The sequence below is a fragment of the Myotis yumanensis genome, unplaced genomic scaffold, assembly GCF_028538775.1.
Source record: "Myotis yumanensis isolate MYYU_CA2020_CCGP unplaced genomic scaffold, mMyoYum1.0.hap1 SCAF_14, whole genome shotgun sequence".
Taxonomy (NCBI): Eukaryota; Metazoa; Chordata; class Mammalia; order Chiroptera; family Vespertilionidae; genus Myotis; species Myotis yumanensis.
The window spans coordinates 46,969,456-46,993,599 of NW_027223765.1; the positions used below are offsets into that span (position 1 = coordinate 46,969,456).

At 40.7% G+C, this 24,144-nt stretch overlaps 1 protein-coding gene across 5 annotated transcripts in view; it reads right to left on the reverse strand.

Annotated features, from left to right (window-relative positions):
- Positions 1-24,144, reverse strand: part of FHIT (fragile histidine triad diadenosine triphosphatase) — a 1,340,207-nt gene that overhangs the window by 935,824 nt on the left and 380,239 nt on the right. For 3 of the 5 annotated variants that reach the window (XM_070391627.1, XM_070391631.1, XM_070391630.1), the window contains one exon: positions 8,437-8,527. The exons of 1 other annotated variant lie outside the window; for it this stretch is intronic. The gene's annotated coding sequence lies outside the window, so the exon portion shown is untranslated. The remainder of the gene's footprint in view (positions 1-8,436; positions 8,528-24,144) is intronic. One more of the 5 variants, XM_070391628.1, reaches the window with a different exon arrangement.

Genomic DNA, 24,144 nt, shown 5'->3' on the forward strand with positions numbered 1-24,144 from the left:
TGCCAGCATCCTCACAGTGCTGAGCACCAGATCACAAAGCCATCCAGCTCTAAGAGGGGGGAGGTCAAGGCTGAGAGACCAAATAGCTCCCTCCGTTTTTAAATTCACAGCTTCTGGCCAGTTGACCCAGAAACATCCCACACCTCCACCATGGCTTACCAATTTGTCTGAAATAATAAAGAGGAAAGTGAGAGGCGATTAGCTCCACTTCCATTCTCCAGTCAATCATCTCCTAAATTATTCATCAGTTGAAGTATTGCCAAGAAATGTGCAGGCATCTCCCCAGAAGTATAAAGTAGTCATTTTCAACTGAACAATTCACCATTTTATCCATCTGGAAGTCTTATTTATGAAAAAGTGGATGTGGGAGGCATTTTTGACCTTTTGAGTGCTGGGAGAGGTAAAGGAGGTGTAGGTGACATCTGAATGTGGCTTCCCTCCCATCCTCATGTGTTAATGACTTGGAGTTACAGAATCCTGTATTTAAAAGGATGTTCTACAATATTTCCTGACCAGTTAAGCATCTGTAACACTGTTCTTAATAGCATAACACTTCTGACTGATCATTTCTGGCAAAAATGAAGTGATCATTGTCACCCTTTCTTCCTTATGATTGATTTAGTGAAAAATAGCCATAATTCATGCTTTCTTGGAGATTACATTCTAGGGGAGGAGACAGTAAAAAATGGAGGTAAACCAACTAAGAAAAGGGGCTAAGAAAAGAGGAAGATGGACATAAGAAAGATGTTAGTATCAGAAATCATAATCTATGGATCAGGAAAATCCTGAAACTAGGGACCTTATATGTAATCAAGTCCAAAGTATGAATATGGCATGAATTCAAAAGAGAAATATTTAGTTTTCAATTGACCTCAGAGACTCTGAATTTCCAGTGACATATACTTCTCTGTCTTCTATTCTAGTCATGTGTTTTTTCCCTACTATTATCACAATTTCTTCGGGGTAATTTTCTGAGCAAGAAGCATAGTGTGCAATTTGCCTTGTCAGTCTCAGCTGATGCTCATTAATGTCCCAACTGTTATATAAGTGATGTACTTTTAAAGATATTGCAATATGGAGCTAAAACAAATACTTTTTCTTCTATCTTTTTGGAATTTTTTAGAGGAGGGAAGGTGAGCAATAATGTTAAGTTTAGCTTCAACTGCATCTTCAGAAGGTTGCTTAAGCATATTTTGACAGCCTTGTCAATGAGAATGAAGTCCAGGACTGCTAGATACCTTTAATTTTGAAGTGTGTACTTTGGGGTATACATATATGACCTTCCTAGCACATTTTCCTTGAGAGACTTAACCCCATGTTTTATGAAAGATATGTTATATTACACAACTATTAGATGTGAAGTCTTTGAAAATATTTTTGTATTTTTACATTTGAAATTATTTGGTAACATATAATCTTGCTTAATTTTAAATTTTTTCAACACTCACATGCATTTTCAGAAATTTGTAAGAAGTGAGAAAAGCTAACTCATAATGTAGCTCTTACTAAATTTAGTAATTAATGACAAAAGCATAATGTTCCCTTTTGTTGACATTTCATTAACTATCTACTTGTTCTGATTGTGTAATTTCTCCATATACTGAAACCAAAATAATGCTTCTTTTCCTTTCAGTTCTCAATATTTTTCAAGGCCCATGAAAACACAATGGCTCCAGTCGTTAGGTCTGGGTATCCAAAGGTGAAAGAAGCTGTGAAATGTCTGACCCATTCCCAGGTCTCACTCATATGGCACTCGGGGGTGGGTCCCCAAAATAAAGGTGATGCTACTGTACCCATGTACAAGTGACTGTAGCAAAATTCCTACTATTAACATAAAGCCTGCTGCAATCTTACCGTGATTTGTGCACTTTTGTCTGTAGTTCCACTCAACTTCTCTCAAAAAGATAACCTTGCTTTCCTAGAAAATTTTCAAAATGGAGATCCCTGGGTCCCTATATCCAAAGAATTTCATTTAATAGATCTAAGTATAGCCAAGAAAGCAGAATTTTAATCTTCTGAAACCCTGAGGGTTTATACCCCTCCAGAGGAAACACTGGTTGATAACAGCTGCTGAGTGAGTCTTGCCTTGAAATTCTGGACAACAGGAATCAACTTAGGCCCCTCTCTTGACCCTGGCACCCATTAGAACCAATCAGCTTTCAAAAGGTTCCCTCCAAAGATCTTGATTTATCTTGTCTGGGGTGAAGCTTGGGCATGGGTATTTTTTTAAAGCTACCATATAAACAAATCAAGTAATACAGATGGCCTAAGAATGTTACCTCTTTAACCCGCCTACTGAGGCGATGAAAAAGCCTAAACATCCAAAATGAAAACAGAGCAGGAGAGACTCGGCAAAACAAAGACCCATTCAGCCCCAACTGGGCCTCATGGTTACAGCACAAAAAAAAGTCTAGCCCTTCCCTTTGGTTTTCATCGGCTGGCAGAGTGATTTAGTAGCCCTATTATAAAAGCAACTCCATTATAATTACAGTGTTTGAATTATAAACAAAACCAAAAAAGATGCAGAAGCAATAGCCTCTTAATCAAAACTGTAAAGCAAGGCAATTTCTAGCTGCAGTTAAAAGCAAACTCTGAGATATTAAGAGTAAACTCTCCAGGCCTTTGATTTCTGTCTCTTTCCTGTAAGAGTGACACCAGACATTTTTTCAATTAAGCAGCTTGACACCCTGAAGAAACCCAGAGTGCATGATTTAATGAGCACATAGTGTATGCATGGTAATGGGAAGGCTGACAGTTTGCTCATGTCAAACTGACAAGAGAGCACTACACATTAGTGAAAAGGTTTTATGGGTCTCTTTTCATTAAATAAGCTCTACAGTTCAGAAACATTCCAATTGTATTGGCAAAGCTGTCACTGCTTGTCCCGGGTGACCTTACTCTTTGTCACTCTCCAAGTCCTCAAGTCTTGACGAAAAAACTTACTTTTAGAAAACAGAGTATGAACACAAAATGGGGACATTTAAAGGTTCTCTGATGTTGTCTGGGTTTATGTGGAGCCTCCTAAGCCATGACTCCATTGGTGATGCCACATTACACAGATTCTAACCCAGTGTGTGCCGATTCTTCACAAGCACTGCCGAATAACCTGCATGAGCCATACAAAGGATGTCTATCTGTTAAGTTATTCAACATTTTAGAAGCAGTGCAATGTACTGAAAAAACATGGGCTTCGGTGACAGGTAGGTAGGGGTTCAAACCCTGACTAAAACCATTCTATGGCCTTGGTCAAGTGATATCACTTCTTTGGAGTAGAGTGTCCTAATTTGTAAAATGTGGACAATCACACCTACTTTGTATGGAGAAGATTGTACAATGCTTCTCACAGTTGCTATAATTTGGGGTACTGAAATAAGTTGACCCATAGAAGTTCAGAGTATGGAGTTTTAAGGAAGTTAACTATAGTCTGACTTTCCTGAAATTTCTACCATGAACCTTATTTGGAGTTATATAAGAAGGAAAACAATAGGCTAACATTTATGCACCAATGTGGTCTCATTTAAACCTATCAAGATTCTGAAAAAATAGGTGTTATTACCCCATTTTTATAAAATCTGAAAAACAGGAAGGGATCTTAGAATCATATGAAAATTTTCTTTTTTTAAAATATTACTTATTTTACTGGGGTGACATTGGTTAATAGGATCATATAGGTTTCGAGTGTACATTTCTATGATACATGAAAAAATTCTAACATGAAACATCTGTGTTTCCCTTTTTGCCCTGTCTACCAGAAAACTCAGAGTCAATTTTTGTGCTCGATGTGTATTTGCAACTCTATTAGCAGCAGTGGTAAGAGGATTTGTTTTCGAATTTTCTATTTATATTCTATTAATCTGACTTTAAGTTGGCTATACACCACCACAAATGAAGTACAGATTTCTTAGCTAGCTAGTAAGGAAACAAAGAGCAAGATTCCATCTGTTTTATTAAATAGTTGTTGATTTTGTTAAATGATTGTTAGCTTAAAGTGATGTCTCTTAACTCACAATTGAGTTAGTCCTCAAAAAATTCTGGACTCAAAAATACTTAATGTGATCTCACTTGGAATTTTATCAGACAAATATACTCATTTATAATTATGTCATCTTAATGGAATGACCCTTTTATTAATAGTAATATGGTTGCATATATGGATACAATTTTATTTTTTTCCTGTTTGCCTCCTCTATTTTTGCCCTCTATTCCTTTTTTCCTGCATTCTTTTTGGATCATTTTAAAAAATGCTTAGTATTCTATTTTTACCCACTATACTTTTAGTGGCTGTTCTGGAGAGTAAAATTCTTGACCTTTCACAGTATATTTAGAGTTAATTTCATACAAACTCATATAAAATTTGAAAGCCTGGCAAGTGTATAAGTCCATTTACCACCACCCCCCATTTCTTCATGCTACAATTGTCCTGTGTTCTGCATCTGTACACAGCACCTTATAAACAGCACAGTGTTGTGATTTTTTCATTAAAAGATTCTATGCATTTTAAAGATACTAAGAGGAAAAAATACTCTTTTATATTTACAATCTCTGACAGTCTTCATTCCGTCCTACAGGTGTAAGCTCCCACTTTATCTCACTTTAGCCTGAACAACTTCCTGTAGCATTTCTCTGGGTGCAGATCTGCTGCCAATGAATTCTTAGTTCTATCTGAAAACGTCTTCAATGTGCCTTTATCCTCAAGGATACTTTTACTATACATAGATTTCTGAGTATTTAACAGGTTTTTTTCCTCTGTATTTTAAAAACTGTTTTGCTTTTTCTGGCCTCTGTAGTTTCTGATTGGATGTTAGCGCGTATTTAAAGCTTGACCCTGAGAGGCAACGCACCATTTTTCTCTGGCTGCTGTTAGATTTCCTCTTGATTGTTGGTGTCCAGTTTTAGATGTGCCTGGGCATGGTTTTGCTTCAAATGTACCTGTTTGGGGTTGATGGAGTTTCTAGATCTGTAAATGTATGTATTTCACCGAATTTGAGAATTTTTAGCCATTATTTCTTCAAATATTTTTCTGTCCCATTTCTTTCTCCTCTCCTGAGAATCCAATTACACGTGGGGTAGGCATTTATTTTTGTCACATAGGTCCCTGAGGCTCTATTCCTTTTTTCTTTTAAGTAGTTTAAATCTTTTTTTCCTTTGGAAAGAAAATTCCTATTGATCACTGTTCAGGTTCACTGGCACCTTCCCCGTTCCTTCTAATGATCGAAGTCCACTCAGTGAATTTTATTTCAAATCTGCTTTTCAGTCTGGAATGTCCGTTGGGTTCTGTTTTCTGTTTCTGTGTTTTTATTCACTGTAAGTGTATTTTTCTGACCTTCCATTGTGTGTGGTTACAATAGCTTTTTTAAAATCCTTGCTAATCACACATCTGGTGATCCTGGGATTCGTCTCAGATGGTTGCCTCTTCACTTCTGAGGATTTACATTTTCTCCGTTTTTCATATGTTGTGTCATTTTGGGTTGTATCATGAGATTGTATGAATACAAATATGGTGTGAAGCCTTAATGCTCTTTGAAGAACACTGATTTCTTTGTCCTAGCAGACAATTTCCCTGGTTACACTCAAATTGAAAACTCCTTTGGTTGGCAGCTCAAATCTCAGTTCAGGTCTTCTATCTTAGCTGTGCTAGTAGGCGTGTGGCTCAAGGGTCAGTCAAAAATGTGGGCAGTGGCCCTAGCCAATTTGGCTCAGTGGACAGAGTGTCAACCTGCAGACTAAAGGGTCCTGGGTTTGATTCCAGTCAAGGGCATATGCCTGGGTTGTGGGCTTGATCTCCAATAGGGGTTATGCAGAAGGCAGCCAATCAATGATTCTCTCTCATTATTGATGTTTCTATCTCTCTCTTCCTCTCCCTTTCTTCTGAAATCAATAAAAATATGTTTTTTAAAAAAATGTGGGCAGTGTTTGTGCATAGAACTGTGAGCTTCCCTTGTTTGCCTCTCTCTTTTCCAGGATTCTAGCTGCATTTTCCAGGGACTACACTTACCTTGAACTCTGTTTTTGGGTTTTCAAACCAAAATGACAGTGGGTTTTCTACTGGCATTAGCCACCTGGAGTCATGTAACTCAACCTGCCTTTAGTTCACCAGTTGTCAAATGGGGAACTCAAATGGGGAACTCACTCGGCTTGGTCCCTGCTTCCAAGTTCTGAATTTCAGTGCCCCTCTAGCACCTGCTGGCTTATTTCCACTGTCCAATGGCACCAGGTAATTCCCCGCCCCCTTCTTCATAGTTGTCACCTGTGAGTGTCAGGTTCAGTAAAGCCATACTACAAATGGAAACAAGTAGAAACATTTAGAAAATGTTCCTTTGCTTTTCCTAGTTCCTCTGCTCAAAATACTTAGCCTCCACTCATAACCTCAACAAGTGATACTGGGTTTCGGTTTCAAGTAAACAGACTCAGAGCTTCCCTGATCAACTTGCCAAGTACATGCGGAGATTTGGAAAGAAAGCACAGCACAAAGTGAAATGATAAACAGCAATGAGATCATGCCCATAGATGGGCAGCATTCATCTCAGAGCAATGAGGCTTGTACAGGATCGTGGCTACAAAGATTATCTACATGGTATTTTTTGCCATGTTCTTTATTTTACCTTATTTTTTTGGTCTCTATATCCTGCCTCATTGGAAACTTCAATAGGTAATGTACTAAGAGAAAGAGAATATTTGAATATAACATCCTTAAATACCAACACAGAGTTGGTACATGTGCGTTTCCTCCTAATAATATTCCTAAGGCTTCCATTTCTTGAGAGGTTTTATATGCCAGGCATCTTGAGAATCATTTTACATAAATTGTCATTCAATCCTTCATAATCATTCTATGAGGTAATTCCTATAATCAGACTCATGTTATAGAAAAAGAAACCAGAATTCAGAGAGGTTAAGTGAGCTATCTGAGATCACACAACACCTACCGAAATCCAAGTCAGTCATCTCAGAGGAAAAGCAGCTGAGAGTGTGTATCTGGGGCTCGGAGTACATGCCCTTTACTTTAGGTAAGAAAAGAAGTCTTTCCAAGCAGGAGGAGTAAGTAAGGACTCTAACACCCAAAGTTATATTCTACAATTCCTCTTTCCACTAATTACTGGTATTAAAATGTCCCTCCTTTGGATGCATATTTTATATTAACAGTTTTCCTGTGTGTGTGTGTGTGTGTGTGTGTGTGTGTGTGTGTGTGTATGTTTAAAGCCTTGCTTCATGGCTTAAAAACAATAGCCAGAACAATAGCACAAGACCAAACAATTCCATGCAGAGACTCCAGTAAAGAGGCTGCGATACCAGGGCTCCATGTCACCACACTTACTGTCCTCACACCTTCTGTTTTCCAGGTAAACTCTAAGGAGGCAGGTGGTTCAGCAGAGAGGAATCGGGCACATTAAGGAGTGAAGACACTTCCTCCTCCCACCACAATCTGCATTTGGTGATACTTCTAGAAGATGCAGCAATGTCGCACAGTCTTACAAACTCTAGGAGCAATCTTGCCTAACTTGTGAACTTTGCATAAACCCAAGGGTGTGACTGTGGAATGAGAAAGGAAGGCAGACAATGTAAAGTGGAAGCCGGAGACAAGGTCTTGACTAGAAGCAACCAAAGGAATACAGTACCTTTGTGTGCTGGCACAGGGCTGCTCAATGTCTGTATTTACTAAATGTGTGAAATCGTTTGCTGAGACCTCACAGTGGGAAATGTTGCTAAGGGAGTGAAGATGAGAAGGGGTGACAGAAAAGGACAGGAGTGTGTATATATGCATGAAATCCAGGAGGGGTGACGAACACAGTCTACTGACATCATGCCAGGGAAATTTCACCACATTAGCTCATTTCTGCATACTCAAGATAGCCAGTGAAGCCATTCAAAGACACAGGAAGACAAGGGACTAGTTTGCCCTCTCTTCAAGACTTTTTATAAGATTTATCCTTCGTTGTTGCTAACACAGGCCACTAGGACTTACTCTGGCCAATGACAGGCCCACCCGCTTTCAGAGATGTTTCATATCACAAGCATCCTCCTGCTGCTCCCAATTTCATTCCAATTCCACGATCATGCTCAAAGCCATGCAGACAAAACAACCTGACCCTAACTGTTTAACCTGACATTACACATACCAATTATTAAACGTGTGTCGCTGTCTGATGAGGGGAGAATAATGTAACAACATGTCAACCAGGTCACAGGCTACACTTCACAAAAAGCAAGGGGAGTGGTTCATTCAAAACGTGAAGGCATCCATCTTCTACTAAATTGACATAATATTTATACCCCATTTTAAAAACGGCAGCTACAAATAGAAGTCGAGAGAGGGTCAATTCTCAAAGGGAACAAGCCCTGAGAAAAGCTCTGTTTTACGTTTACTATTATAAGGATGCCCATAGTACGTCAATTATAACAAGCTCTGTTAAAAATTTAAAAGTAAATAAATGCTACCTCTCCAACTACTGTTACCTCCTTGGTGCTCAGTGGCAGGATGCGGAAAGCTTTCACAGAGGGTAGAGGCAGGCAGGTGGTCCTGGGATACCTACACCAAAAACAAGAGATTCGGATGATTTCAGCAGTGACCTGAATGGCTTCTAGGTACAACTCCATTAGGCGCATTCCCCACAGAGACAGAGTTAGCGGCTGCACTGGTATGGGTAAAGGACAAAACACAGGCACACACATGATCTCCGTAGATAGTAAATTATTCCTCATGAGAGAAACTGTGGTTCAAGACTGGCTTATACGACTCACACAAGGTCACATGAGGGAGAGACAGAATGGAGCCTGGACACTCCGTCTTCTCATTTCTGCTCTAGGACTGTTCTCTGCATTATCCCCACCCATACCCCCCCGCCCCGCTCAGAGCTACCAGTCCCGGCACCCAGCACTGGGACTTTGTATTGTACAAAAAGACGAGGCCGACCCACGAGTCGGGTAGGAAGAGTTCTCTGGCTTTGTGGTGGTCTGAGCCAAACCATCTGTCTGAAGAGTATTCTGTGGGTCACTTTTCTTCCTTGGCTTTGAAATCCTGGTGTACACAGACTCTGAGGGAATCTGATAATGGAAGGAACAGGGGGTTTTGGTCCACGTGACCCGAGTTTGAATACTTAGTAAGCCATTTACTGCCTCAAGCTTTTGCAACAAGGATTCAGAATCTGGAGAAGGGGCTGAGAGCAAATGGATATACTAGAAAAGAAATAAAAATTTAGAAGGCATGGGGAAAAGCCAGGTGGAGGCCTCACACTCTAACAGAGTGGCTCCCTGAATCTATGGACCCATGGCTTTTTATTTACTAGAATACACATTTGCCCTTCAGTAAAGTAAACAGACATATCAAAGGTAAGGTTTGGTAAACAGTAAAAGATTATCAGGTTAGGAGATGGCCTTCAGCCACCACTGTCTCCACAGAACAATCGGTGCATAGCTTTTAGCCCTTGCTAAAGCCCTAAGGTCCATCAGCCTTCTGACGGACATCTCGCATTTATTTATGCTAACTACTTTTTGGTCTTTGCCTTCAGCAATTTACTATCTCTGTATCTCATACACTTTCCACCTCTATCAAGTGGCCATAACATGTGACAGGTATATCTATCAAGAGGATACATTTTTTAAAATAAGGACAAAGTACCCAACACAGTTCCTGGCATGAATTAGATGATCAGGCAGTGAGAGCCCTGAGCCCCACCCACCTGCAGGGTCAGCTCTGGGGCAGAGGAGGCCAGAAAGGCCAGCCTGCCCATGAACCACTCAATGCAGTGTACCCATCCTCCTGCTGTCAGGCCCTCTCGGCTCTGAGCACTACCTCTGCTTCACCTTCTCTGAAATAAAAAGATCATAATTACAAGCACCTATTCCTTTCCTCAGATGTGTTTAAAGGTAATTATTTCCTTCTTATCTAATGGTTTCCGTTTATATAATACTGTGTGACCTGCTCAGTGCAATAACTGAACACAGATAATCATTCATTCAGCAAATAACTACTGAGTTCCTACTAAGGTGCCAGGCACTGTTCTCTACAGCAGTGAAAATCCCACCTTCATGCCTACATTTTGGTTGGGAAGGCAGACAATAAACGTAAAACCACAAAATGCGTGTTTGGTTGAATAGTGCCACGTGCTCAGAGAAGCAGAGTGGGAAAGGAGATGCTGAGTGTTATGATTGAATTAGGGCCCTCCCCCACCCCACCCCCCAAAAAAGATATTTAAAGTCCTATCCCCAGTACCTAAGAATGTGACCTCATTTGGAAATAGGATCATAAGAGACGTAGCTAATTAAGGTGAGGTCATACTGGAGTAGAACCAACTCCTACTCCAGTGTGACTGGCGTCCTTGTGAGAAGGTGGCCATGTGACGGAAGACACGCACAGGGAGAAGGCGAGCTGTACAGCTGTGAGCCCAGGAGGCCCAGGCAGCACACTCACTCCACTGAGCAAGGAGGAGGCGAGGGAGGCCGCCCTGCAGGTTGCAGAGGGAGCACAGCTTTAGACTCTCAGTTTTCCAGAACTGAGGGACAACCAATTCTATGGTCTCCAGACACCCAATTTGTGGTACTTTGTTACAGAAGCCCTAGCAAACGAATATAGTGAGTTTGGAGAAATTGTAGCATTTTTAAGCAAAGAGATCAAGAAAGATCTCACTGAGAGGGTAACATTTCAGGAAAGATTCGATGAGGTGTAGAAGATGCCTCTGGATAAAGAAAGTTTCAGGTAGAAGGAACAGGAGATGCAAAGGTCCAGGGCAGGAGAATGCTTGGTGTGTTCGAGGAACAGCAAACACTTCAACTGGTCAAGATGGTTAGTGTTTTAAGGATGAAACTCAAAACTGTTTTGATGATCAGTGAGACTGGTGGTGACTCCTCCCAGGTTGGCTCAGCTCAGAGGGCTGAATTTAAGTCCAGCCAGCAGAGGGGACCATCTGTCACTTGAAAAGACACTGAGCCTCAGCCGGAGAACAGAAGGCCACCAGTCGCCACCATCTCCAGCACATACCAATGCCTCTGGAACTACAGGGAAGAGGGACATACATTTCAAAGTAAACTGAGAGTGTGCCCGGGACATCTTTTCAACACTTCCAAAAGGCTCATTTTAATTTCTAGAATCAAGGAAACAATATGCTTGATTAGTTCTTCAGCCGATTTAGCAATTTTGCTTTTCATATTTCTGTCCTTGAAGCAAGTTTGCCATTAACCTTATATGTTCTAGGGCTTGCGATTAGACATTTTCTCCCTCCAAAATGAAATTTTTGCTTTAAAAAAACACTTAGCTTTCTGATAATTAATTTTTGCTGCTAATAACCAAAAGATCCTCTTTGAGACAAGGAGGTCATTCTTTAGAGAGATTAGAAGTATAAAGAATGTTCCTTTTCTCCCTGAAGAGAGAATCCATGGAGGAAAAAAGTTTACTGGAAAGAAAACTTGGTAATCACAAAGCGAAAGCCCGAAAGGTTGGGTCAATATTGTGTGTAAAAATGCCTTATATACACACTTATTTGTGAGACCTGAAGGCCGTGAAGCAGCAGCTAGCCAAATCCATTAAGATAAATCTGGCCATACCCACGCCTCTACATAAGGCAACTCGGAGGCAGAAGGTACCAGTTCAGTTCTGGATCTGCCTCCATTGCTTCACCCCATCATAGCCCTAATATTTAAAATTATCCCTTTGCGTCTGTCATGCTGCAGATGGGGTTTGAGTTGGTTTCTATCAATAAAACAAACAAGGTAGAAGGGGATGTTATGAATAAGTTACTGATGTAAATGTGCTATTTTTGCCTTTGGATTTGGGTGATGATAAACATGATTCCACACATGGAAAGTAGATTGTTCAGAGCTACTACACTTGCTTCGTTTAATTTATCTGAGGCAGTACTGATACTAATATGGCTGCTCTGCACGCAGTAAGCATTGGATTTCCAAATGAACAAAGGAAGTAGGTGAGGACTCCTTATAAATGGGCTGCAGCAAAGGGCAGTCAGCAAAGGGCTGTGCACCAAAGAAAATGGGCAAAAAGCCTCCCACTCAACCCTGAAGATGAAAACAGCCATCATATGGCCTCAGACTCTACATTCTCTGCTCCTGGCTAACGATATGCTGAAGTCTTACAATGAAATGCTGGGGAACTGTTGCTATTTGGGGTTGTCACAAGGTAACATCACACTATTCGGGACAAATGAGGACACTATCAGTTCATTCCTCTGGGTCATAAAATGATGATGCTTTAGCAAACTAGCATAAGGAGGCAATTTTGCATAGTGGTTAAGAATGTGCATTCGAAGCCTGGGCTCTATCAACCAAATGAGCGCATCACTCTACCTTAATCATCAATCTTTGTCATGCTCACGTCCCTCATTGGCAAAATGGGGATAATAATTTTGTCTGCCTCATAGAGTTATGAGGGGGGGGACAATTTGTGGAAAGGGTCTGGAACATGGTTAGAATTCAAGAATAGTGCTATCACTTTTTTTAAAATCATCGCCATCACTTTTATTATGTTTAACAGAATTCTCATTTTCATCCATTATCCTCATTTTCACCCATTATCCTCATTTTCACAGCAAAGGAAAACATCTACAAAATGAAAGGCAACCTATTGAATGGAAGACAATAATTGCAAATCAGATATCTGATAAGGGGCTATTGTCCAAAGTATACAAAGAACTCATACAATTCAATAGCAAAAAAAAAAAAAAAAAAAAAATACTATTAAATAATGGAAAGAAAATCTTGAATAGACATTTTTCCAAAGAAGACATACAGATGGCCAACAGGTACATGAAAAGATGTCAATATCACTGATCATTAGGAAATGCAAATCAAAACCACAATGGGAAATCACCTCACACTTGTTATAGTGGCTATTATGAAAAAGTGTTATGATAAGTGTTAGTGAAGATGTGAAGAAAAGGGAACCCTTGTGCACTATTAGTGGGAATGTAAATTGGTGCAGCCACGATGGAAAGCAGTATGGAGGTTCCTCAAAATTTAAAAACAGAACTACTATATGATTTAGCAATTCTACTTCTGGGTATTTACGCAAAGAAAACAAAAACACTGATTCATAAAGATGCATGCACCATTGTTTACAATAGCCAAAATATGGAATACACATGTCTATCAATGGATGAATGGATAAAGAAATTATGATAGATAGATAGATAGATAGATAGATAATGTAATATTATTCAGCCATAAGAAAGAATTAAATCTTGTATTTGTAACAATATGCAACCTTATAGACAACTTGCTAAATGAAATAAGGCAGACACAGAAATACAAACACCACATGATTTATCTTATATGTGGAACCAAGAAAACAACATCAAACTCAGAGATAAGAGAACAAATTGGTGGGTGTAAGGGGTGGGAGAGAAATGGATGAAATTTTAAAATTTTTAAATAAATTGAATTTTAAAATGTTTAAGTTCATTAAAAGCACAACTCACCACCTTGTTTGGCAATTAATTACTTTCATTCACTTAACAATTAGATATGGAGTATCTAATAAGTGCCAGGGACTAGGCTAGGGGCTGGAGTACTCAGGTGATCAAAGTCAAACATAATCTCTGCCTCCCGGGAGTTACTACAGGAAGCGGGAAAAGCCAGACACTCACAGGGAGAGTATGTTCTCCATCTGAGGGAAGAGCTCTAGAAACTGAAACAAAGGACTTTGATTTAAACCTGAGACCTGATAGGTGGGAAGGAGGTAGACAAGGGGCAGAAGGGTGGCTTTTTAAGGTGAGAAAACACAACATTCAAAGGCATGGAGTAGATAGTGTGTCTTCATTGTTATTGGAAGTCAGTGCAAACTGCCCATTGGATAGTTCACTTTCACTGAACAACTATATATCAGATACCTACTACTATGAGCAGGCACTGTGCTGAGCCCTGGGACAGGACGGTAAGCAAGACTGACTCTCGCCCTCACCCTTACCTCCAAATACTTACTCCCTCTGTTTGAAAATGCACTGAAGTCATTAACTTTATAACCAATAAATTCTATCTTTAGTTTTTATTCCAAAGAGATTCCACGTGCATGGAGAAACTGTGATGCTTTCTCTGGTCAGACAAGGAATGCTACATAAGCCAAATAATTCCCTTTCTTCCTTGGGGCCTACCAACTTATACTAGCAAGGAGGTCATGTTTCTGTGTTCTGATTAATTGTTCTATTACTTGCATAGTACCTTTAACTTAGCGTCCTCAAATTCTTTGGGAAGTTGATAGAAGAGGGGAAGCAATGGACAGGAAAAGAGGGACACAGGGCAAGTTTCTTGAGGTCTGGGAATTGTCCGATGGACCTTTTGCAGTTTTCATGGTAGCAAACATGGGCTGAATGAAAGGCAGTTAGTAACTTCTGATTGATGACTGACTAAATGAAGAATACAAAGCCTCCTGAATCAACTTAAGCTCAATTATGGGGGAGAAAAAATGAAAGTTGCTTACTTCTCTCTAATCTCCATTTGAGAGGGAGAGCTTAAAAACGTGGTTGAAAAGCTCAGCACAATCGTTACTATACAGCAGTTCAATAACCAAACAGGAGAACCTTTGAGACCACAAGAGAAATGTCATAGTTTAACTGACCTCTCACTGATGGAAAAAAATGTTAAGCTTCTTTATGACAAAATGGAAATACATTTGACATTCTATTTCCTAATGTTCTCTCGGTTATTTGGAGGGGCGAGGGAGGTTGCTAGTTCTTTTGTTTGAAAACTCCACGCTGTGAAAATGAAATTGTAATATAATTATCTGGTTAACTACCAGGAGAAGGGGGGATATTTTTAGAAGTTTGGAAGACACCTACTTTATCAATATTAGAAAATTATAGAGTTCTATCTTGTTCACGGCTAAAGCCATCTAATTCATATAACAACAACAAATGTTACATTTAAGGAGGTATTAAAGCATCTCAATCTTGCCATTAATTCAACATATTAGTAAGACTTTCTGACTTAATCCCCAGTCATGAACTGTCTGTTGATATCATGGCAGTATTATTATAGCAGTGAAGAGTGTATAGCTTGCTTCAGGTACCTGGCTAAGGCCAATTTCATGATGCTTCAACTCTTGTGACAGGTAGAAAAGTAAATCATATCTGTATTCCCCTAAGATGAAATCATTTCTGTATTCTCATAAGATGAAATCATTTCTGCATTCCTAAGAAACTCTTCAGTGCTAACAAGTACACCAACTAGTTGATAAACTGGAAAGAAAACAGTATTAAGTGATGGCACTCTAGGAAACAGTTAAAAGGAGAAACTCAGAAAATAGGATTGTGAAGATAGATAATGAGATTCTCAGAACAGTATGGTGAGGGAAGGAAGAAGTCGAATAGCGTACATTTTTAAAAGGTAAGTTATTCCTAAAGCAATTACTTAAATGTGAGAGTTCCTCTCACGGTTCTCAACCTTAGACTCTGAAAGGGAACTTCTTATAATGCAAGACTAAGAGAGCCAATTACTTCAGCACCAAGACATCCTAAATCTTTGGACTTGGCAGTTCAAAAAAACTCTTGGAAAGTGTATAAATTCCCCACTAACGACTCTGACTTTATACATGCAGACTCTAAAGGATGAATGAAAACTAACCAATTAGCAAAGCAGAGAAGAGGGAGCACTGAGTGACGGACCTCCGAGTTTCAGTTGTGCCTCCACCCCAACAAGCTCGGAGCTCTAGATCATATTTGTAATAAAAATCATAATCATAAAAATTGATAATTATACCGTACCTAGTATGCCAAGAACTTTCCATTCTCTGCCACATCTCCTGTAATCTTTATAATGCAGTCTTTATAAGCTATGTGGAGAAATTACCATGCTGGAGAAGAGAGGTAAGTAGTTTGCCCAAGACCACCGGGCCCTGAGTGGTGGGGTCAGGATCCTGAGGGGAGCAGAATTTGCCCCCCGCCCCTAAAATATGCCTTTGAGGATAGTGATTATTTTAAGTTGGTTATTTTTAAGGAACAAAGACTCAGCAAAAGTATCACCACTATGCTGTATACTTGAAACTAATATAATATTGAATGTCAACTGTAATTAAAAAGTAAGTAAATAAAAATTTAAAAACATAAAAACTCAGAAAGAACCTTTGATCTTCCCTTAACTGCCTGAAAGAATTTAGAGAGCTTGTGCCAGGAAGGGAGATGTCATCGCAGACAGCTACGGTTTAATACCAACCAGAGTGTGATAGGCAGGGAGGAGCGTAGCAAAGTCCTCTATGTCCCATTGCTAAAAATAGCCCCACAAACATCTTATTTATCAAACTTTTGCTTTTCTATCTATGGGTGAATTGCCATCCTGCACTCTGAAGTCTCAATCCACAACCTCCTCCCTTCTCTTAGCTCCAGATGGCACAGAAGCCTTAACTGCCGATCTGTCCCAGGTCTCATATTGGAACCCCCTTGTGTACACACATAATAAGTTTTCTCCTGTTAATCTGTCTCATGTTAATTTGATTACTAGTCCAGCCTGAAAAATTTAGAAAGGCAGAAGGAAAGTTTGTTGTTTTGTTTTTTTTAATTTCTACACTTCAAAAACTCTCCAACCCCAGAGCCCAACCCTTACCCACCACTCTGCAGACAAACTCAGTCACCTGCTAGGATGCTCTAAAAGGTGCTAAGATTTAGGAGGCAAGATAGAATAATGGGAAAATCCCGGGTTTAACGTGATTCTGTGGCCCAGGAGAGCAGCTTCTTCTCCCCTTTTTTAAATTAAGCCTTTTATTTTGACATAATTGTAGACTCACAAGCAAGTTCATAGAAAAATACAGAGGTTCCATGTACCCTTTACCCAATTTCTCCCAAAGGTAACATCTTGCAAATATACAATACAACAATACCACACCAGGATATGAACATTGAAACAGTCAGATACAGAATATCCCATCCCCACGGTGACCGCCCCCCCCCCCCCATTGCCCTTCAATAGCCACACCTATCTCCTTCCCACCCCATCAGCATTTATACGATTTTGTCATTTCAGGAAAGTTATATAAATGGAATCACACTGTATGTAATCCTTTGGGATTGTCTTTTTTCTCCTCAGCTTAAATCTCTGAAGATTCAACCAAGTAGTTGCTGCCAAGTGGTTGCATGCATCAATGGTTCATTGCCAAGCAGCATTACAAGATATGGATGAACCAGTTGGTTTAACCATGCACCCAGTGAAGGGCACCTGGGCTGTTTTCAGTCTGGGGCTATTCCTAATAAAGCTTCTATGAACAGGTTTTTGTGTGACCATAAATTTTCATTTTCTTGGGATAAAGGCCCAGGAGTATGGTAAGTGCATGTTTGTTTTTATAAGAAACTGACAAACTAGTTTCCCCAATGGCTCTGTGCCATTTGCCATTCCCACCAGCAATATATGAGTAATTCAATTTCTCTGCATCCTATTTTTTTAATTTTACTTACTCGGATAGGTGTATAGTCACATATCACTGTGGCTTTAATTTGCATTTCCCTGATAGCTAGTAACGTTGAACATCTTCTCATGTGCTTACTTGCCATCTGTATAACCTCTTCAGTGACTTGTCTTCATAATTTGAACATTTTCTAATTGGGTGGTTTGTTTTTTTACTGTTGAGTTTGAGAGGTCTTTGTATATTCTAGATACCCGTTCTTTGTCAGGAGTGGTAGATATGTGGTTGGCAAATATTTTCTCCTAGTCTGTAGATTGTTTTTGCCTCCTCTTAACAGGGTCTTTCACAGAACAAAAGTCTTAACTCTAATAAAATCTAATGTATCTTTTCTTCCTTTTATGGAAGGTGTCGGTAACAAGTCTAAGAATTCTTCGCCTAGCACTAGATCCTAGAGACAGTCTCTTATGTTTTCTCCTAAAAGTTTTATAGTTTTACATATAAGTCCATTATACACATTAAGTTACTTTTTATATAAGTTGTGAGACTTATTTTTAGGTTCATTTTTTACCAGTTGCTTCAGGACCATTTGTTAAAAAGACTTTCTTTATTCCATTGAGGAACATTGCACTTTGTCAGAAACCAGTTGGGTCTGTTTTGGGGGTTCCTTATTCTGATCCCTTGATGTATGTATCTATTCCTCCATGAATAGCCAATATTGTTTTAGCTATTCTAGTTCCTGGTTTTCATATGTGCATGATCTTGTATATACAGCAAAATTATGCTGGGATTTTTATAGCAACTACATTAAACTTGTATATCAATTTGGAAAGAATTGGTATCTTCTACTATGCTGGGACTTCCAAATCATGATATGTCTCTCCTCTTATTGTGATTTTCTTTGATTTCTTTCACCAGCATTGTATCAGTTTTAGCACATAAGTTCTGTAAATGTTTTATTAGATTTATACATAAGTATTTCATAATTGTGAGCATGTTCATTGGCTGTATACAGAAATACAATTGATTTTTAAAATTATTTTGTATCCTATAACCTTATTGAGCTCACTTAGTTTTAAGAACTTTTCTTTGTTTTAGATCACTTAAGGATTTTCAAGGTAGAAAATCATGTCATCTGGAATAGTGACAGTTTTCTTTCTTCCTCTCCATCTATATGCCTTATGTTTCCTTTTATTGCCTTGACTGAACTTCCTGTTCTGTGTTGAATAGGAGTGTCAAGAATAAACATCCTTCCTGAATTTAAAGGAAAGCATTCAGTGTTTCATCATTAAATAGAATGTTATCTGTGGGTAATAAAACAATGTCCTTTACCACATTGAGAAAATTCCCCTCTATTCCTATTTTCTGAGAGGTTTTTTTTTTAAATCATAAATCAATGTTGAATTTTGGAAAATGCTTCTTTCTGCATCAATTAATACAATCTATGGTGAATTACACTGATTGGCTTTTTAATACTGAACTAGCCTACCATGCCTGAAATAGGCCGCATTTCCAGCCGTGGGCAAACTACAGCCCAGGGGCCGGATCTGGCCCGTTTGAAATAAATAAAACTAAAAAAAAAAAAAGACCATACCCTTTTATGTAATGATCTTTACTTTGAATTTATATTAGTTCACATAAACACTCCATCCATGCTTTTGTTCCGGCCCTCCGGTCCAGTTTAAGAACCCATTGTGGTCCTCGAGTCAAAAAGTTTGCCCACCCCTGGGTTATAGTGTAAAATCCTTTTTTATTCTGAGTTCAATTTGCTAATATTTTGTTAAGGAGTTTGTGTCTATATTCATAGGTCTTTAGTTTCCTTTTCTTCTTTTTTACATTGCGTTTACCTAGCTTTGTCATCTGGGTAATACTAGTTTCATAAAGTGAATTGGGAAGTGTTCTCTTCTATTTCCTGAAGAGTCAGTGTAAAGTTGGTGTTAATTCCTCGTTCATTGTTTGGTAGAATTCTCCAGGGAAAATATCTGGGCCTGGATATTTCTTAAGAGTTAAGAATTATGAATTCTTGCCAAAACCGGTTTGGCTCAGTGGATAGAGCGTCGGCCTGCGGACTGAGGGGTCACAGGTTCGATTCCGGTCAAGGGCATGTACCTGGGTTGTGGGCACATCCCCAGTAGGAGATGTGCAGGAGGCAGCTGATTGATGTTTCTAACTCTTTATCTCTCTCCCTTCCTCTCTGTAAAAAATCAATAAAATATATTTTTTTAAAAAAGAATTATGAATTCTATTTCCTTAATAGTTAGAGAGCCATTCAAATTCTCTATTTCATGTTGGGTGAATTGTGGGAATTTATTTTTTGAGGAAGTGGTCTATTTTCTCTAAGATGTTAAATTTCTATGTGTAGACTTGTCCATAGTATTCCTTTATTATCCTTTTTATATATGCCGGCCTATCATAATATCCCGTTTCATTCCTGGTATAGGTAACTTATGCCTTCTGTGTTTTTTCCTTTGTCAGTCTTCTTAGATGTTTGTCAATTTTATTAGCTTTTTTGAAGAGCTAACTACTTTGGCTTTCTTATTTAATGTTTGCCTGACATAGCCCTTTTCACATTTTACTTTTTTTTTCTTTTAATATATTTTTATTGATTTTAGAGAGGAAGGGAGAGGGATAGAGAGATAGAAACATCAATGATGAGAGAGAATCATTGATTGGCTGCCTCCTGCACACCCCCTACTGGGGATTGAGCCCGCAACCCAGGCATGTGCCCTTGGCTGGAATCGAACCTGGTATCCTTCATTCCGCAGGCCGATGCTCTATCCACTGAGCCAAACTGTCTAGGGCCACATTTTACTTTAATCTGCCTCAATTATTATATTTGAAATGAGCTTATTATACAGTATATAGCTGGATCATGTTTTTAAAACAACCGCCAATCTCTGGTTTTAAGTAGTATATTTAGACCATTTAGCTTAAATGTAATTATTGCTATTTTAGGACTTCACCTACCATTTTATTTTTGTTTGTTTTCTATTTGTCCTCTCTGGTTTGTGTTTTTCCATTTTCTGCATTCTGCCTTCTTGCATACTACTTGAACATTTTTGGAATTCTATTTTGAATTACCTAAAGTGTTTTTAAGTCCATTTCTTTGTATAACTTCCTTAGTGGTTATTTCAGGTATTACATATTTATTCATAAATTATCACAAACTACTGGTGTCATTTTACCAGTTTGAGCAAAGTTTAGAAACCTTACCTCCTCTAATGTCTCTTTACTCCCATTTATAATATATTTATCTTAAATATTTCCATCCTTTGCATCCACATCAAAGAGTATTGTAATTTTTGCTTCAGTGTTCAAACAAAATTTAAGAATCTCCAGAGGAAAAGGTAAGCCGCTGCATTTACCGATACCTTTGCTTACTGTGCTTTTGTCCTTCCCTGGTGTGCCAAGGTTCTATCTTTTAATCATTTCCTTTCTGTTATCCCTTCTTTTGGAGCAGGTCTACTGGTGACACATTCTCTTAGTTTTCCTTCATCTGAGAATGTCTTGACTTCTCTTCCCTCCGGAAGGGTCCGTTCACTGTCAATGGACTCTGGGTTGATTCTGCACTGACTGTAATTTTCATTCAGTGCTTGAAAGCTGGAAGCTCCTGAGCCTCAGCAAAAATAAGACATGCAGGGAGAGCTAAAAATACAGACACAATGAACTGGAGCCTACTGAGTTAAAATGTCACCAGGCGACACGCAACTCTGATTCTTGTAGGAGAAACAGACTTGCAAAAGAATAATTACAATTACATGTGATAAGTTCAAAACTGCAGGCAGGTACTGGTCATGGGGCTGACACAGAGTGAGCAGCAGTGTTGGAGAATCAGCAGAAGCTGTCGGAGGAGATGTGTGAGCTGGATTTTGAGGATTGGGCAGTAGAACTAGTCTCCCAGTAGAGGGAAAACATTTGCAAAAGCCCTGAGAGAAGTGAAGATGGCACATCTGGGGAATGATACAAACTAACACCTGGCTGAAGTGCCTGGCATCTGTCGAGCCAAAGAAAGATGAAGTGGGAAGACAGGAAAGGCGGATGCTGGGGGCCCTCAGCCCCCACTAAGGAGTTTAGACTTCATCCTATGCACCACCGAGAGCTGCCAAATGGATGAAACTGGTGAATATAATATTCACAGCAATGGCTGCTGCTATTCTACCCTTTTAAAAGTAGCTTTTCACTGAATTATTAATATTACCTTTATTCTACTATATATAAAAATTGAGTTTATGTAGTGGTAGGATGTGTTCATGACCAATAAAAGTAGGAGACAGCTGAGCCCTGCCTTCTACAGTGCATTTTTTTTTCCATTCAATTTATTGGGGTGAAATTGGTTCACAAAACCGTACAGGTTTCAAGTGTACACTCAACAAAACATCACTTCCCCCATGCCCCTTTCCCTCTGGCTATCACCACACTGTTGACTGTGTCTATGTTATCCTAGATAATAAAAGTCTAATATGCAAATTGTCCCCTCGGGCAGTCGTTTGACCAAGAGTTTGATGGGGAGACCAGGAGTTCAACTGCTTGCTATGATGTGCACTGACCACCAGGGGGTGGTGTGGAACATGGTGGGAGTCAGCAACATGGTGCTGGTAGTGGGTGGCAGTGGAGGCGCTGCCGGCTCCAATAGGCCCCGACAAGAGTGGGACCATGGAGGGTGGTAGAGCAGGTGAGTGGGCAGCACCAGGCCAAGGCGGGTGCAAGCGGGGCCCAGGTGCTTCCCAGGGCCCAGAGGTCAGCTGGGACCTACTCTTACATGCCAGACACTCGCGCTTTGATTGCAGGCCAGGCCTAGGGACTGCACCTGTGCACGTATTTTGTGCACCAAGCCTCTAGTGTTTATATATTTACTAGAGGCTCAATGCACAAATTCGTGCACCAGTGGGGTCCCTCAGCCTGGCCTGCAGGATCAGGCCAAAACTGGTTCTCTGACATCCCCTATGGGGTCCTGGATTGCGAGACAGCACAGGCCAGGCCAAGAGATCCTACTGGTGCACGATTGGAGCCAGGGAGGATGTGGGAGGTTGGCCAGTCAGAGAGGGACCATGGGAGGGCTTCAGGGCTTGTCTGGCCTGCCTCATTCAGTCCTGGTTGGCTGAACCCAGCAGCAAGCTAACCTACCAGTTGGAGCGTCTCCCCCCTGGTGGTCAGTGCACGTCATAGCGAGCAGTTGAGTAGCCTTAGCATATCATTAGCATATAATGTTTTGATTGGTTGAATGGATGACCAGCCAACCAGACACTTAGCATATTAGGCTTTTATTATATACTAGTGGCCGGGTGCACAAAATTCGTGCATGGAGGAGTGGGGGTGTTCCTCAGCCCGGCTTGCACCCTCTCCAATCTGGGACCCCTCGAAGGATGTCCTACTGCCAGTTTACAGGGATTGAGCCTAAACTGGCAGTTGGACATCCCTCTCGCAATCCAGGACTGCTGGATCCTAACCACTCACGTGGCCAGCCTGGGTGAGGGGCTGATGGCTGTTTGCAGGCAGACCAAGCCCCCCAGCAGGGACCCTCACCCCACTGGGGTGTGGCCAGCCTGGGTGAGGGGCTGAGGGCCATTTTCAGGCTGGCCACAGCCCCTTCAGGGTGGGGGAGGGGTCCCGCTGGGGTGCCTGGCCAGCCTGAGTAAGGGGCTGATGGCTGTTTGCAGGCTGGCCAAGCCCCCCCAGCGACCCAAGCTCCCAGCCCCTCCTTTTTTTCTTTTCTTTTTTTTTCAGCACCTCTGTGAGCAGAGGCCAGGGCAGCTGGAAGCAGGTATTTGGGATTTATTTCTCTTCTATAATTGAAACTTTGTAGCCTTGAGCGGGGGCCACAGCTGGCCAGAGCCAGCGGGAAGCTTGGCTTCCTCCATCACTGGGGTAACCCAAGCCTCCTGCTCACTCCAGCTCCGTGCCCGCCGGCCGCCATCTTGGTTGGGTTAATTTGCATACTCACTCTGATTGTCTGGTGGGCATGACTTGTGGGCATAGTGCAGGTATGGTCAATTTGCATGTTTCTCTTTTATTAGATAGGACTAGTGGCCCAGTGCATGAAATTCGTGCATGGGCGGGGGGGGGGGGGTGCTCTCTCAGCCCAGCCTGCAATAATGCAAGCATTCTGCGCTCGGCCTGGCCAGAGGCCCTCCGGGCATGGAATGCTTGCCTCATCACTGGGGCGACAACACAAGCATCCCCCCACCCCCCCTGCCACTCCGTGCCTGTTGCCCAGAGGCCCTCCATGGCTGGGGTGGAACGCTTGCCTCGTCGCCGCGGTGACAAAGAAAGCATTCCACCAGGCTGCTCATGCTGCCTTCTCTTAGCAACCGCCCCCCTGGGACTGGGGGACTTCAGCGGGACTGAGAGGACTGGGCACTGCCAACTTGTGGCTATGGGTGCCGCCATCTTTGTGGTGAAGTGACGGTTAATTTGCATATTACCCTTTTATTATATAGGAGGGTGTGTGTGTGTGTGTGTGTTTTGCTTAGTCCCTTCACCTTCTTTCACCTAGGCGCCAAACCCTCTCCCCTCTGACTGCTGTCAGTCTATTCCATGTATCCATGTCTCTGTTTCTATTTTGTCCCTCAGTTTATTTGTTCACTAATTCCACATGTAAGTGAGATCATGCGGTATCTGTCTTTCTCTGACTGGCTAACATGTGCTCCCTCCTGCTGGCGGATGATTTCAGTGCCTCTGTGGTCAGTGAACCAGGCAGCATGGACTGAGATCATGGCTAGATGGCACCACACTAGTGAAATGCTTCAGCTTTCCTGGGGCTTTGAGTTCCCCAGCTTTTGTCAGTTTTGATCAAAGCATTAACATTACTTAATGTA